A 15,628-nucleotide genomic window follows, 5' to 3' on the forward strand; every position below is an offset into this window, starting at 1 on the left:
TAACAGAGGATAACCTAGTCGGCCATCAATGGGAGGAGAGGCCCTTGGTCTTGAGAAGGTTCTATGCCCCAGTATAGGGGAATGCCAGGGCCAGGAAGCATGAGTAGGTGGGTTGGGGAACAGGGGAAGGGGATAGGGGATTTTCAGAGAGGAAACTAGGAAAGGGGATAGCATTTGAAATGTAAGTGAAGAAAATACATAAAATATATATTATATAAATATATATTTCACCATAATGAGAATGTTATTAAACCAGTGAGAGGAATTCACCTATTTTTGTGAAAAAAATTGTCTTACTTTATTAGTACACTTATGACTCCCAAATGACATTCAACCATTACTTTTATATTTATTAATTGGCATCCCACTACAAAGAAAAGCTTTCTCAAAAAAAAGAAAGAAAGAAAGAAAGAAAGAAAGAAAGAAAGAAAGAAAGAAAGAAAGAAAGAAAGAAAGAAAGNAAGAAAGAAAGAAAGAAAGAAAGAAAGAAAGAAAGAAAGAAAGAAAGAAAGAAAGAAAGAAAGAAAGAAAGAAAGAAAGAAAGAAAGAAAGGAAAGAAAAGCTTTCTCTTCTATTTGTTTATTCATTCATTTTTGTATGAAATTAGTATCTATATCAATGTGAACTTATTTATTCAATGAGACATGATCTGTTACTGAAGTTATTTATTTTAATTTACAAATTGTTCCTGATATGCCCCGTAGAAGATCTCAAAGTAGTTTCTGTTTCCTTTTTTGATCCAGTTCCTATAAATTTTTGAGTACTTCCTTGTGTTCAGGTAAAACAAAAAGCCCTAAACTCAGATTTCTAGACCCACCATTGGAATTCACTCTTTCTCTAAGAAATGATGGTTCTTCCTCCTCCTCCTATCTACTTCCCCAACCCCCCTCCTTCTTCTCTTTCATCTTATCAAGGTGAACGTTTTCATTTTGCTTTTCTCATGATGATTAGAATCAAAACTCTGAACACTACATTCATGACTAGTGGAGCACCATTGCTTCTTTACTTTCTCAGCAGACACAACAAGAACAAGTATGCATGAAGAATCAAAAGTAGTCCTGTGTCTATGTAAACCTTTTCCTTTCTTAAATCTGCCTTTGATTCATACTGTGCCTTCCAATTTCAGCCTATTATCATCGATTTTCCCCACCTTATCTTATATCTATATTTGTAACTCTGTTCTCCAAAGGCAAGTTACTTAGTTCTACAGTATATTTACTTATTTACTCTAGAGAGAAAATATAGGTTGCTAAAATTATCATGGCATTTGTTTATAGCTTAAACTGTGTAAATTAAGTATTTTCCTCCAGTGTGATGGTGTTAATCATTTAGATTGACTTATTTCTCTTTGTATTACATTTTAGTTTATATTTTGTCATTTTTACTTAGGAAAAAACCATAGTTTTAAATATCAGAACTGTATGAAAATGTATGATTAGAGAAATGCCTCTTCTGTTTGTTGTATTCAGTATTTTCTTATTTATCTCTCCTCTTTTTCCCCAATGAGTAGACACATATTTGTGTTCTTATTTCTTTTTCACAGGTAAAAGAAAGCATGCTATACATAGGTACGCCTTTACTTTTTTTTTTACTTAACAAATATATTAGACTTTGCCACATATAGAGTAAAAAATATGCCTTACTCCATTTATTGATGCATGGCACTTCATTGAATGGGTGAATTATGATTTATTCAGCCATTTTCTTATATGAACATGTTAGGTCGTTCAATAAAAACTCTTGATATTATCAATCTCCAATCCTCAATCAAGAGGCATAGGCTGGCAGGTGAGATTAGAAAACAAGATTCTTTTTACTTTTATTTTTCTGTTGTTGGATGTATACATTCAATTAAAATTTTCATAAATGAAATTGCTTGGCCAAATGGAAAACATTCATATAGTTTTGTTAGCTAATGACAAATTCCCTTTAAAAGTTGTGTAAATACCCATTCTGTTGTAGAATTCTGTCCTCTAGACATGACATGATTACATGACTGTTGCTTTTTAAATATCAGAACAGCTGCAGTTATGCATAGGAGGTTCATAAGGCATACAAAGTTCCACTTCTCTGTGAGAATATGTATGTGGTAAACATTTTCTAAAGTGGGAGATTTAATTTCTTCAGTAGCAACTATAATATAGTGTGCCTATGTTCCTGTCGGAAATCCCATTTAAACTCATTGGTTCATCAAGCTAAACTTACGTGGGATCTTTCATGGATATAGCATTGACACCCTAATATATAAAATGAATAGTATTTGTTCATGACTTCCTAGGAAGAGTCAACACAAGTAGTATATAAATTGGGTTTGTAAGGTGCTAAACCTCTCAGGAGGGGATAAAGAAAGGCAAGGCACATGGTAAGATCTATCTCAGTCCCTACAAAACTAAAGTGGCAAAAATAGGTCAAAGTTGAGTTCCTGGAGGAAAGAAAATTGATAGAAAGCTGAATTTGATGCTTTTGAAACTTCAGAAGACTTTAAGGTCTGAGTAATAGTTCAATAAAAGGGTAAAAGAGGCATGAGTATTTCCTTCTACACTTTCTGCTGGGGTTAAGATTGAAAACCTCCTTAGCCATTCCCCTAAAGAACTAACCAAGGGCTACTAGGGCTAAACAACGCTCTTTCAGGACTTCTATAAATGTGTGAAATACTTATACTTTAGTGGATACATACACTATGTGTATATTAATTTATGATTTTGAACAATGGGTAGCAATAGATTCATATGGAGATAGAATAATAACAGTAAAAAGGACTTAGTTTGTCCCAAGGATGGAGTATTATCTCTTCTGCGAGTATACTGTGGTCATTTTTCTCTTGCCAGAAAATATTCTGGAGATGGATGAACTGATAATACACGTCTTGCATACCATGGTTAGAGAGCTTCTCCTGGGGATAAGAATTTTAAGGTACTCATGTGTGGTTGGGTTTCTTTAGTGCCCAAAGGGAGGCAAATAATAGATAACACTGGTTAATTGGGAATACGATAAAGTTACAAAAATCATCAACTAATTAGAAAAGGTAGAGATTATTTGTTTTGACATTTTAAAAGCCTTGTGGGGCCGGTAAATAAAAGAGATGACTCATAGAAAATGAGCATTGATTGTAGAGAGCTAAATAAAGTATACCTGTTATCCATCCTAATACCAAATTGCTCGTTTCTCACACACACACACACACACACACACACACACACACTGGGACATGTCCATGCTACATTGGACAATGTTAGCATTTTTTAAGAATATTCCTTTAGTTACTACATCCCAAGACTTGGAATAGATAGCTGTTTACCTTCCTCAATTTCATCTTCAGGGTTTGTTATGTGTGGGTTATGTGATCTGTAGCTTAGGATATGTCTTATTATCCTGCAAGCCCATATAAAAGGCTTAATTATATAGTTTATTCAATGACATCCTTTGAGAGTCTCCAAGATTTAGAAAAAGTATCTTGAAGATACACAAATGCACCTACAGAAGTGAGGGTAGGAAGTCAGGCCATACAAGGTGTGAGGGTCAGGCACAACTGTGAAATTCTTTAGACTATGGTAGTTAGGTAAGATGTGTACAATACCTATCAGGCTTATTGATAAAATTCTGTATCAGCTTGTGTCTGTGAATGAGAAACTACTGCGGGTATTTGTGGAGCTACTTAGGGGAACTGCTGCATTATCATAGCCATCTTGCTTAAAATGTTCATCCTTTATAAGACTTGATAAAAAGAAGTTCCACATGGGATACAAGTAAATCTCAAGAGGCTTTTGAGCAAGCTAGGATACTCATAGGACAGGCTAATCTGTGTGCCTCAATACTTTTGATGTCAAATTTATGCTGGAAGTTAATAGAAGCTCATAGGGCTACTGCAAGAACTGAAATAGAGAAACTGAGTAAACAACTCCTATAGAATATTGTTTGTAGTCATGGAAAGATATAAAAGCTTGGATGTAGCACTAGAACAACAATTGTTAACAGTATATAAGGCATGTCAACAGACAGGATCCATATAGATTCAACTTCAGTAAAAGTTAAAACAGCATATCCAGTTGTGGACCAGACTTAAGGCCTTCAACCCAGCCTCTTTATGTGCTAGCACATAAATCAAACTCTGAAAATGGCATTCATATTTATAGAAATGTAGTTTGGTGTCCACAAGTTCTGCCACTGGTGCCATGCAGATTGCTCTGGAATCAATTTCTTTTCAAGCTGTTGAGCCTCCTTGAATTAATGGAACCAAAAACCAAACTAATCAAAGTGCTATATGGAATTCTGGCCATGTCCATAATTGCTTGGTGAATGATGGCTCAGTGAAGGGCACCAGACAAGGATGAATGGCTCTGTCAATACGAATGAGCACAGACATCATATGGTTTACCCTGAAGCTGCTCTAAAGGACATCGTGATTTTAATACCCTTGGATGTTTGCTATTTTCCTTCCTCCCTGTCACAGATATGGGCAGCTAGACAGGGAGTTTTGGAGGACACTTGAAATAAGCATACTACAGTCTGGGGAAAGGGAGCTTTTCTAATGCCCAGAGTCTGCTGTCAACAAGCACAAGCAGCACAAAACAGCTTATAAACACATTTTACAACACATTCCTTACAGTGTAGCTGCCTGTAAGTTGCTCATGCTTCTGTAAATTGCTACAACTAACCCCAATTAAGTCCATTGTGCAAGAAGCTACACTTGATGGAATAATTTTTTGGTCTGTTGTTACCCTATCTGGGGTAAACAGAAATAGGCACCCCATGAAAAAAATCCTGCATGCAGCATCTTTCTACTAAGAATACTTTTGAACACTTGTTTCCACCGAGTCTGTGTCACTTTCTTTAAAAAAATATTTTGCTAATTAATTGAAAATTTCATTCAATATATTTTGATCATATCTATCCCTTCCATGGTTCACCTCCACATCCCTATCCACTCAACTTCATGGTCCTTAAGAAAAAAGAACCCCAAAGTTTCATCCAGAACAATTCATACCACCCAAATACTCTTGCATATGTGACCATTCCCTGGAGTGTGGTCATACCCTTAAAGAAAACTAATGCTCATTTTTTAAGGGCTTGAACTGCCTACATATTGCCAAGAACACATGTTGGAGTGGTGGGCATACTGCTTGGCAAACAACCCACAAATTACTTTAAGATAAACAAGCCAGTTTCTTCAATACTAATTTTCCCCAATAAGGTATTTTGAAAGTCACCAGTGCAATGTCTTATTCCCAATTTACAGTCTAACCCTGTGACTTGCAATGTGGTTATATTGCATACGACACAAAAGTTGTATGTACACAAATAGAAATAAACTTATAGAGACTTCTTATAAAAGTATTCTGCGCCGTTAGTTTAAAGAACAAAGAGGAACTGCTTATTTCAGGGGATTTCCATGCTGTCATTTGGTGTACAGAATGTTGATCACTTAAGAGTGAAAGAAGTTCATTCATTTCATGAGAAAAAACATTCTTTCCTTTTTGGAAAATAAAAATTAATGTAGTATTAGATGAGAGTAATCAGGGTCTAGACCATGGTTAAGATTATTCCTTTCTTCTTTCAGCCTATCTCAGTATGAGAGTGGGTAGATATTGAAACCAACACCTCCTAAGTAAACTACCACAGAATATTTATTTTCTTTAATTTTAATTTTTTTTTGTGTATGCATGTGAGTTTATGCTGTGTGTGTGTGTGTGTGTCCATGGAGGCCTGAAAAGAGGACTAGGACCTATAGCTTTAGTTAAAGTTAGTTGTACATCAGAATATGTGAGAAGTGAACTTGATCATTCTGGGAGAGCAGCAAGTGCTCTTAACTACTGAACCACCTCTCCTACCTGTCTCAGAATAGTTCTACCTACACTGTACATGAACACACTCTAGTGAACATACTCTAGTGAACACTGCAGCTTTAACACAAGAAGGTGTTGCTGGTGGTGATAATAGCTGTGGTGATCTAGAGAAAATGGGGCAAAGCCATTTATAGAGGCTTTCTGGTCCCTAACACTACAGGCATTCCATGATTATTTCTGCTTTTATTACTTTGAGGTCAAAACTAAGGATATTTTTCTGTCATTTGGAGCAAACTTCCTGCAAAACTCATAGATTTTTGCATCCTATTTGACCATATTTAACCTATCTCTGATATTTTATTTATAGGATACTAAAAACAAGGTATTGGTCACTCAGTGTTCCTAGGTATGCAGAATACCCAATCAAATAACTCTTGGTGCTTTAGGGATGGAGATTGGTACCATTATGGCACCCATGGCTGCATCCTGACCATAATCCAGAAGAGTAACTGGAGGCTAGTAAGTAGTGAGAGAGGCTGTCCCCACGCTCTAGATTTCAATATTCTTTCTTAGTTGCTCTTTGTTTCTTTGACTTGATACTTATCCAACTTTTTGTCTAAACAGAGATCATTGGCTTCTAGAAGATGCTGGCTAGTCGTGTTTCATCATCCAGTCACACATGCAGAAATCCTTCATTCTTCTTCCAAACCTAGAATTCACATAAATAGAACGTTAATAATCTAAATTATGGGTGACAGTGAAATTCCAAACAATGACTTAATTTTTCAAAAGTCTCTAATTTGAATTAGAAATGAAAATGTAGATAGAAATTAAGTTTTTTTAAAAAGACCCAAAGGATATGCATGGTATGTACTCACTGATAAGTGGATATTAGATATAAAGCACAGAATACCCATACTATATCCCACTGACCCAAAGGAGTTAAACAGAAAGGAAGGCCCAAGCAAGGATGCTTGAATCATACTTAGACTGAAGAACAAAATAGTCATAGGAGACAGAGGGAAGTGGGTAGGGGAGGGGAAAGGAAGGAGAATGGGGAGGCAGATGTGGGGAGAGACAGTAGAGAGACCCAGAGAGCCAGGAGAATGAATGGAAATCTGTAGTTGTCAAGAGCTGGGAGGTGGGGAAAATCTTTAGAAAATCCCAGAGACATGAGATGGGAGAGGCTCCCAGGAGTCAATGCAGGTGACCTTAGCCTAGATGCCTAACAGTGGGGACATGGAGCCTGGCGAGGACACCTCCTATAGCCAGGCAGGACCCCCAGTGGAGGGATAAAAACACCCCCACACACACACAACATTTGACACAAAATGTATCCTATCTAAGAGAAATGCAGGGACAAAGATGAGCAGAGACTGAAGGAATGGCCAACCAATAACTGGCCCAACTTGAAACTCATCCCAAGGCAAGCACCAATCCTTGACATTATTAATGATACTCTGTTATGCTTGCAAACAGGAACCTACCACAACTGTCCTGAGAGGCTCTTACCAGCAGCTGACTGAAACAAACACTGTTACCCACAGCCAATTATTGGACAGAGGTTAGGTAATCTTATGGAACAGTTGGGGGAAGGATTAAAGGCCCTGAAGGGGATGGGAACCCCACAGGAGGACAAACAGAGTCAACTAACCTGGACCTCTAGGAGTTCTCAGAGACTGATTCACCAACAAAAGAACAAACATGGGATGGAATGAGGCACCCAGTATATGTGTAGCAGATGTGCAGCACAGTCTCCATGTGCCCCACCCCCAACAACTGGAGCAGAGGCTTGCCCTAAAGCTGTAGCCTGACTGTGGTATCTGTTCCCCAACAGGGCTGCCTTGTCTGGCCTCAGTGGGAAAGGATGCACTTAATCTTGCATAGATGTGTCAGAGTGGGGAGATATCCAGGGGGGCTGCTCTCTCAGAAAAGAAGGGGAGGGAAATGAGGGAGGGTCTCTGTGATGGGGGAACCAGGAGGGGCAGCTTTTGTGTGTAAATAAATGAATACATAAATAGAAATTAAAGGAAAAAGAATTAACCACAACAAAAAAGGTATTTTACTGAATTTAAATATTGACTGAAGAAAGAGACATATTATACATATTATTTATTGAAATATCCATCTACCCATCATCTGTTTATCTATCTATTATTACAGAAATGAATGAAACAGGATTTGGAAAAGGCAATTTGTTTCGAATTGAAAGCAAAAATATTTTTGCAAGTTGGGGTTCAGTTTGTATATTATGAAAAATTAGAGATGGGCTGGCCAGATGATTAAACAGCACTTCTTCTTTTGCAGAAGACCTGGATTTGGTTTCCAGCACCCATATAAGTATCTCACTTTGTCTATACCTCCAGTTCCAGGGAATCTGACATTCTGTTCTGGCCTCCATGAACACCAGACAGGGTCACAACGTGCATATATACATGCAAGCAAACGCTCATACTCATAAAACAAAAATTAGTTACTCCTTAAAATAAAAATTAAAATGAGAAGTTACAGAGGTCATTTCTCAATATTAGAAATAAAACAAGTGAACTAATTTTTAACTGGAATTTTAAGAGCTGTTGAAGATTGTAGGTAGTGTTTCTATTACTGTCATTTACTACCCTGTGCAGTGACCTCTATAGATTTATTTTGTTCTCATTTTAAAAGCTATAAGTTAACAACTGGTAACAAAAAAAAAAACAGTATAATTATCCTTGAAAATTCTTTTCCATTATAGGAGTGATAATCTCTATTAAAAATTGTTAAACTTATTAAAAATTTTTTAATTCCTGTAAGAGCCCCAAGTCAGCATTCTCATTTGAGTTTATAGAACTTAAAGATCAAAATAACTCTTTTGCTGTAAACTCAAAAGCAATAAAATGCAGTAACAATAAACTTAATAAAATATTTTATAAATAATTTTCAAGGCTTATTTAAAAATTTCCCAAATCTTTGGGCATGCGATACTGTGTGAGACTATAATATTTTAACATACATTTGTGATTTATATATATGTATGGTATGGAGTAATGAGATCTAAAATTTACAAATGCAAAATATAGATAAAAAGGTAAAAGTTCATTAATGATCTAAAACTTAAAACATAAAACAGTAAGGACTTAGTCTGATGAAACACATTTACAAATGTTCTGTTTTATTTTAAATTACTGCTGTTATAGGAGAAGGACATGTAAAGACAGTGGCTAAGCCGCTATGGGATATAGACAGCACATCATCCTGTAAACTTACATGTTCTTGTTGGCTAAAGCATGACTATGTAGAAGTTAGTAGCCATTTCAAGTTCTAGGAGTTCATTTCAAGTAATAGGAGAATGTTAGTGAACTGCTGTGTCTACACATACTCCTTATTATATTACTAGTCATTTTTTTAACCTTGTGGATGTTTTCTGATAATAATGTTCAAAGTAATAATTATCCATTGTGCTGTTCATCCAAAAAAAATAAGGTAAGGTGTAAAATGTATACTTCCTTTAAAATGATTAGACAAACAGTTTTTACTAAAGATCACTTGTTGTATACACCAGTGCTAGTTGGACTAGGGGGTGTGAAAGTTTAGCAGCCATCCTGAAAATTGACTGATGGACATTTTGCCCTGTGCTGGGAAGCCTGGCTTCCACTGTCTTTCAGTTTCTTCTTTTATTTTCCAGCCAAGCAAAACTGCATAACCACACAGAGACACTACTGCGTAGCATAGATAACTGTTATATAATATTTTTTTTATTTCTCTCTTCTAACATTAATTTTTAACCACCCTAATCTTTCACATTCCTTTCTTTCCGGTTAGCATTCCTACAATTATTACAAGTTCATTCAGTGTCATCAAAGTTTGCCATGATTTTCTCATTTCTCCTTTCTAAAGTCTGTTTGAAAAAAAATACAAAAGCTTCAATTGAACCAAAAATCAATTTGAACATACACTAAGCTACTCTACAATAGAACAGCTTTTTACATGGCTTCTTTCCAACTCCCTTTCTAGATTCAGTATTCTTTGTATTTACATTTTTAGAATGGAAAGTGCTGTTCAATGTTAAGTCATCACCCAGCACTTATGTTGTAGTTTGGAGGAAATGAACAGATAACAACTCTGTAGCATTTGTTTCTCCAAGTGTAGAGAGTAAAGCTGCCAGCTTCCAAACTGCAGTTTCTTTGAAGACAGTGTTCACTCCCACACAGAAAGCCTTCCCCAAAAGATTTTATATATCATACTCATTCTTGGGGTTTTTGAGAGTCAAATGGACTCTGTGAAGTTTAAATGATGATTCTTCAAGAGAGCTGGTATACCATTCCACCATCTGCTACTCACTTCTGTTGTGGTTTTAACTGCCATTACTCATAAGTTTTGGCCCTCATAGGATTGATATTCTGACAAGTCACATACAAGAAGGGTAGTGATATCTTTACATTGTATCAATTTGTTATTTTGTCCATTCAATAAATATATTGAACACATAATATGGCTTAGAAATTATTCTCAAGCTGAGTGGAATAAGCAAGTCTCCTTTTAGTGTAGTATGTGATACTAAACATTAACAGAAGGCTCCAGCCTCTCAAGTATTCCATATATGCTCCAGTTCCCTGCAGATTTCAGCGTTGTGGAAACCCCATTCTTTCTGGAAAGCACCTTGTAGGATGGCAGGAGATGGTGCAAGTCATCTCTGTCATAACCCAATCCATTTCAAGAGACAGATTTTATCTAATTGACAGGATGGGAAGTTCAGAAAAGCAGTGAAAGTCATACTGCTTTGCTGTTGAAATAGAATAACTCTCTTCATTCGCACTGTTTTATCCCAGTCTTTGCAAGTATTGCTCTACTTGTTTTTGTGTAACAAATATTTTAAGATGCTAAAAATGATCAACATAGTACACATTTATGTGTGAAAATGCCAAAACAAAACTCATTATTTTGTATTATTAACAAATTGGTATGTTAATGATTGTAATAGTCAAAAATGTATTTATGTATTGACCCAAATCTCTCACCTCTAAGTGTGTATTTAAAGAGAACTCTGGTATAATAGCTATACCTATACAAATTTTTGTAACACTTATCAATGAAAATGAGTAGATTAAAGCAATATGTAAGTATATAGAAAATACTTTAAAACACACTGAAGCAAATACGAAAAATCATAGGATACATGTATGATGTGATTTATATATGGTTATAAATATGCAAAACAATATTTCTTTTGCATCCAATTTTGGTAAAAATATAAAACATGCAAAGTATTAAATATACTTTAAAGTATTTCAGAGTATACACATTTGTCTATCTGTCTCTGTGTATGTAAAAAAATGTGTAATATATTTTTTCATTATAATCAAAAGAAAATGAGATATTATTTTAAAGACATTATGTTTGATTATATCTTACATAATGATGAATTGATTAAACCACTTTCATTTAGAGATTTATTTATTTTTGCCTCTAAACAATAAGAATATTTCCAGTCAGCCGGGCGGTGGTGGCACACGCCTTTAATCCCAGCACTTGGGAGGCAGAAGCAGGTGGATTTCTGAGTTTGAGGCCAGCCTGGTCTACAAAGTAAGTTCCAGGACAGCCAGGGCTACACAAAGAAACCCTGTATCGAAAAACAAAACAAAACAAAACAAAAACAAAAAAACAAAACAAAAAATGAATATTTCCAGACTTAGCTTCCATGCAGACATATCAAGTTTCAAAATTGAATTAATCTCCAAAAGAAAAAAAAAACAGAGGAAAGAAATTACATTAAACAGTCTGAATTTCCTGTTATTTTGAAAAGAAAAGAAAATTTGAGACACAGAGGCAAAATATTGTTGAATTTGGTGTTGGGTAGACAATTCCTTTTTATTGTATTTTTCATACTTAGAATATTTTATAAAGAAAATATATTTCAAACATAAGGATTTTTCAGCCTCTTACTTCCCTTTTCTCCAATACTGATTGTTTGCCAGTTTCTGGAACTCCTTTATTCTTGCAGTTTGGATCTAAAATGCTTAGAATCACTTGTTTACTTATCCATATTCCTGTAACTGTCTTAACATTTCATACTGTGTTAAAGACAACTCTAGTTTATTAATTGGTTGATACCCATTACGTAGATAATACCTGGCATCATACTTAAGTTTCAACAAATATTTGTGGAGAGAAAAGTTTTAAAATCTTGAAAGTTGACACTTGAGATATTTAAATGAACTTTTGCTACAAAAAGTCAAAAATATGACAGGATTTGGAGAAGATACTAGAATGTAAAATGTAGGCTAAAATATTTGATACCCAGAAGATAAATGAAGGCCTGAGCAAGAAGATGGCTTCTGGTTTTTTTTTTTTTTTTAATACACACAAAAAGAGGAAAGTCAGACTATCTTAAGCACTATCTTTTTTTCTGTATGAAAGGGACTATGGCAGATGGTGCTATAGCTGTGTGTTCTCCTGAGTACAAATATAAAACTGTTAATAGAGTTTTTTCTAACCATGGGAGAATGTCGTACTGCTAGAAGTTAGAACTGCTAGAGTCATGCACCAAGGAAGTGACTGATGGAAAAGCATGTCAACTCTCTGTCCCTATCCCTCCTACACTGTGATACACTACAGGTGAATTCTTCACCGCCCCCAGAGTGCTTCAGTGAGGCTGAGTTTCAGTTGCATTCAGACATTACTAATATGGTGACACACACATTACTGGTTTCTTTCCTTCACTCATTTACTTATTCTTCTAATAATATTTTCTGGATTCTTCTACCCTGGAGATTATTTCCACACATAGTCCCTACGTTAAACTAAATTACAATAGAGTTTGTTAATGAGAGAAGTATGTAAAAAAGGTGAATAAATTTGAAACACCAAATGTCTGGGGCTAAGCGATGCATTTAAAAACAAAAAACAAAAACAAACAAAACAAAACAAAACACGGTCTTTAGTCATGTCCAAACTTCATGGGGACTTTGTGGTGGATCAAGAAAGCCTCAAAGTTCTGCCTCAGTGCTTGTTATTGACAATGCCTCCTGAAAATAAGGGAATCGTTGGTTCAGAAAACAGAGAATGTACTTAAATGTCTTTCCCTGTGATTACTGGCAATATCCATTTTTGGAAGTTGCCAGTTATCTCACACAAAAATCATATTCTAGAGCTTATAGTTTTATAGCTTTCTCACAGAGTTTTAAATTAATTTAGAGTTTAAATTAATTATTGTTGGCCTAGTCAAATGATTCTTTACATATTTTATCATATGCATTAATAAATGAGCCACTATAAAATAGTTATTCATTCACTTTTGATAAGACAGCTACATAATTTTACTGTACATTTTTCTTTTTCCAACTCATGAATTATCAATTATTCCTACAGATATGATATGATAAAGATGTATTTTACTCATAAAGTTCTTTCTACCAACCATCTAAACTTTACATTATAAACATTATAAACTTTATATTCTAACTTTGGCTAAAGATTCCACTTAACTAATGTTTAAAATATCCATTATTTTAATATAAAATTAGGTCATAAGCCAATCTACTTAAAATAATATGGTATCAAAATGCAAAATACATTTTCTGTTATTACAATAATATTATGCTTTTATTATTTTCTTGTTTACAAATTGCTTCTGTAACATATGTATACCTTTTTATTTGTCTTAACTTTCTAAAATATTTATATATATAAATTTTAATAGTCATATAAGATCTTACTAATCATATTTCAAATTTTACTTAAACATTTACCCAAGTTAACTATGACCCTATATTCCTATTTAGAAAGTGTGGATGGAATGAACTGAATATACAATTCTCAAAACAAGTACAAATGGTCAATAAGCATAAGAAAAGAACCTTAACATCCTTAGTCATCAAAAACATTCATCAAAGCTACATGGAATTTCTATCTTACCTCAATTAGGATAGCTAACTTCAAAAATACCAATAACAAATGCTAGTAAATATCTCTTAGACACTAATGATTGGAATATAAACTGATGCAGGCATGTATCTTGATATCATGTTCCTAAAAAAAAAAATCTAAAAGTAGAACATCTGATCCAGTTATACCACTCATGCATATACACCTGACGTCAACATATCACAGAACTTTCACATTCTGCCTCACAATTCACAGTAGCTAAGAAATGGAACCAATCTAGAGGCTCATTAACTGAAAAACAAATAAAATGAGGTATACATACAATGGGTATTTTAATTATTATTGCTAAATTTTTCATTTCCCCCTTCCCTGTTCTCCCCCTGTCTCTCCATTGTGCCCCACTATCAACCCCTTTCTGAAATTATGGCTTTTTTTCTTTGTTATTGTCAGAGAGAGAGAGAGAGAAAGCCTAAATATATAAATATAATCTATTCAGTCCATTTAGTGTTTATATATACAATTTAATAATATCCAGTTAGGGGCTCATCCCTATGGAACATTTCTTTTGCTCTTAGCATTCCCGAGTTACCTGTAGTTCTTTGTCTATAGGTGGGGCCCCATGAAATTTCCCCTTCCATGTTAACCTGTCTGTTGGTGTTGTACTTGTTCAAGTCTCATTTAAACAGCCATATTGTTGAGCTATCATGGGTGAAATATCTCTGTCATTTTAAAGAAGCACAATCTCACATCAGATTTCCTGGTCTTCTGACTCTTATAATCTTTCTGCCCCTCTTCCATGAATCTCCTTGAGCTTTAGGTGCAGGAGTTATACTGTAGATGCATCAGTTCTATCAAACACATTCACTTGTTCTCTGCATTTTAACAAGTTGTTTTCTGTAATGATCTCCTGTTGCAAAGAAATTTCTTTGATGGGGGAAGGGTATAAGAGCTGCATTTATCTGTGAATATAAAGATAATTATTGAGAATATGGTTAGAAATTATTCTGGTTATGGTAGTTTCTCCTTTAAGATCTATGACCTCACTAGTCCTGGGTAGTTGGTTGGGTTTCCAGTGCTAGGCATGATTTCCTTCCTGTTGAGTGTGCCTTCAGTCCAGTTAGAGAACTGATTATGACTACCAAGATATAAGTGCTACTGCTGCATTTTTTAGGGACATCTTGCTCTTCTAGTTGTCATTATTGCAAAAGTACTTTCCAACGTGATTAAGCAGAAACAAAAAGAAAAGGTGGGAAAATGGGAGGTACCTCTACCCAAAGTTCATGAAAGTTATTCAAACAGGAAAAAGAAAAAAGAAGGCATGGAAGAGAATGGTTACTAAACTCTGCTTTGTTGGTGATGGCTTTACAAGAAAACCACCTAAATATGAAAGGTTCATTAGGCCAATGGGTCTACGTTTCAAAAAAGCCCATGTCACACACCCTGAGCTGGAAGCTACCTTTTGCCTGCCTATTCTTGGTGTGAAAAAGAATTCATCATCCCCATTATATACAACCCTGGGTGTGATCACCAAAGGTACAGTTATGGAAGTGAATGTGAGTGAATTGGACCTTGTGACACAAGGAGGCAATGTTATTTGGGGAAAGTATGCCCAAGTTACCAACAATCCTGAGAACGATGAGTGCATAAATGCGGTCTTGCTGGTCTGACAGTATTGTCCTTCATGCAAGTCATTGCACTCAATATTGAAGACTATGCACTGTCAGGAAAACACTGTCACTGAGATCTTTCTGAACTACTGAGCAGCCTTACCCCATGTGCAGTCATCAAGAAGTATTTATTAAGTTGTAAAGGAAAATAAAACTACCCAGTTTGACAGTTGGTCTTTAGTTGGGGGCATAATGATTTACATGTTAAAAAAAAAAAAAGAATGTAGTTGTTTTATTTTGAGGAGAACAGATGGTACTGAAGATTGTTTTATTAACGAAAATAAGCCAGGCTCAAGAAGACAAATACCACATTTT

General features: G+C 35.1%; 1 pseudogene; it reads left to right on the forward strand.

Moving 5' to 3' along the window:
• The first annotated feature begins 12,705 nt into the window (after window positions 1-12,705).
• LOC110296679 lies at window positions 12,706-15,313 on the forward strand (annotated as a pseudogene).
• The last annotated feature ends 315 nt before the right edge of the window (window positions 15,314-15,628 follow it).

This window comes from Mus caroli, chromosome 1 (genome assembly GCF_900094665.2).
Source record: "Mus caroli chromosome 1, CAROLI_EIJ_v1.1, whole genome shotgun sequence".
In the NCBI taxonomy this organism is placed as follows: domain Eukaryota; kingdom Metazoa; phylum Chordata; class Mammalia; order Rodentia; family Muridae; genus Mus; species Mus caroli.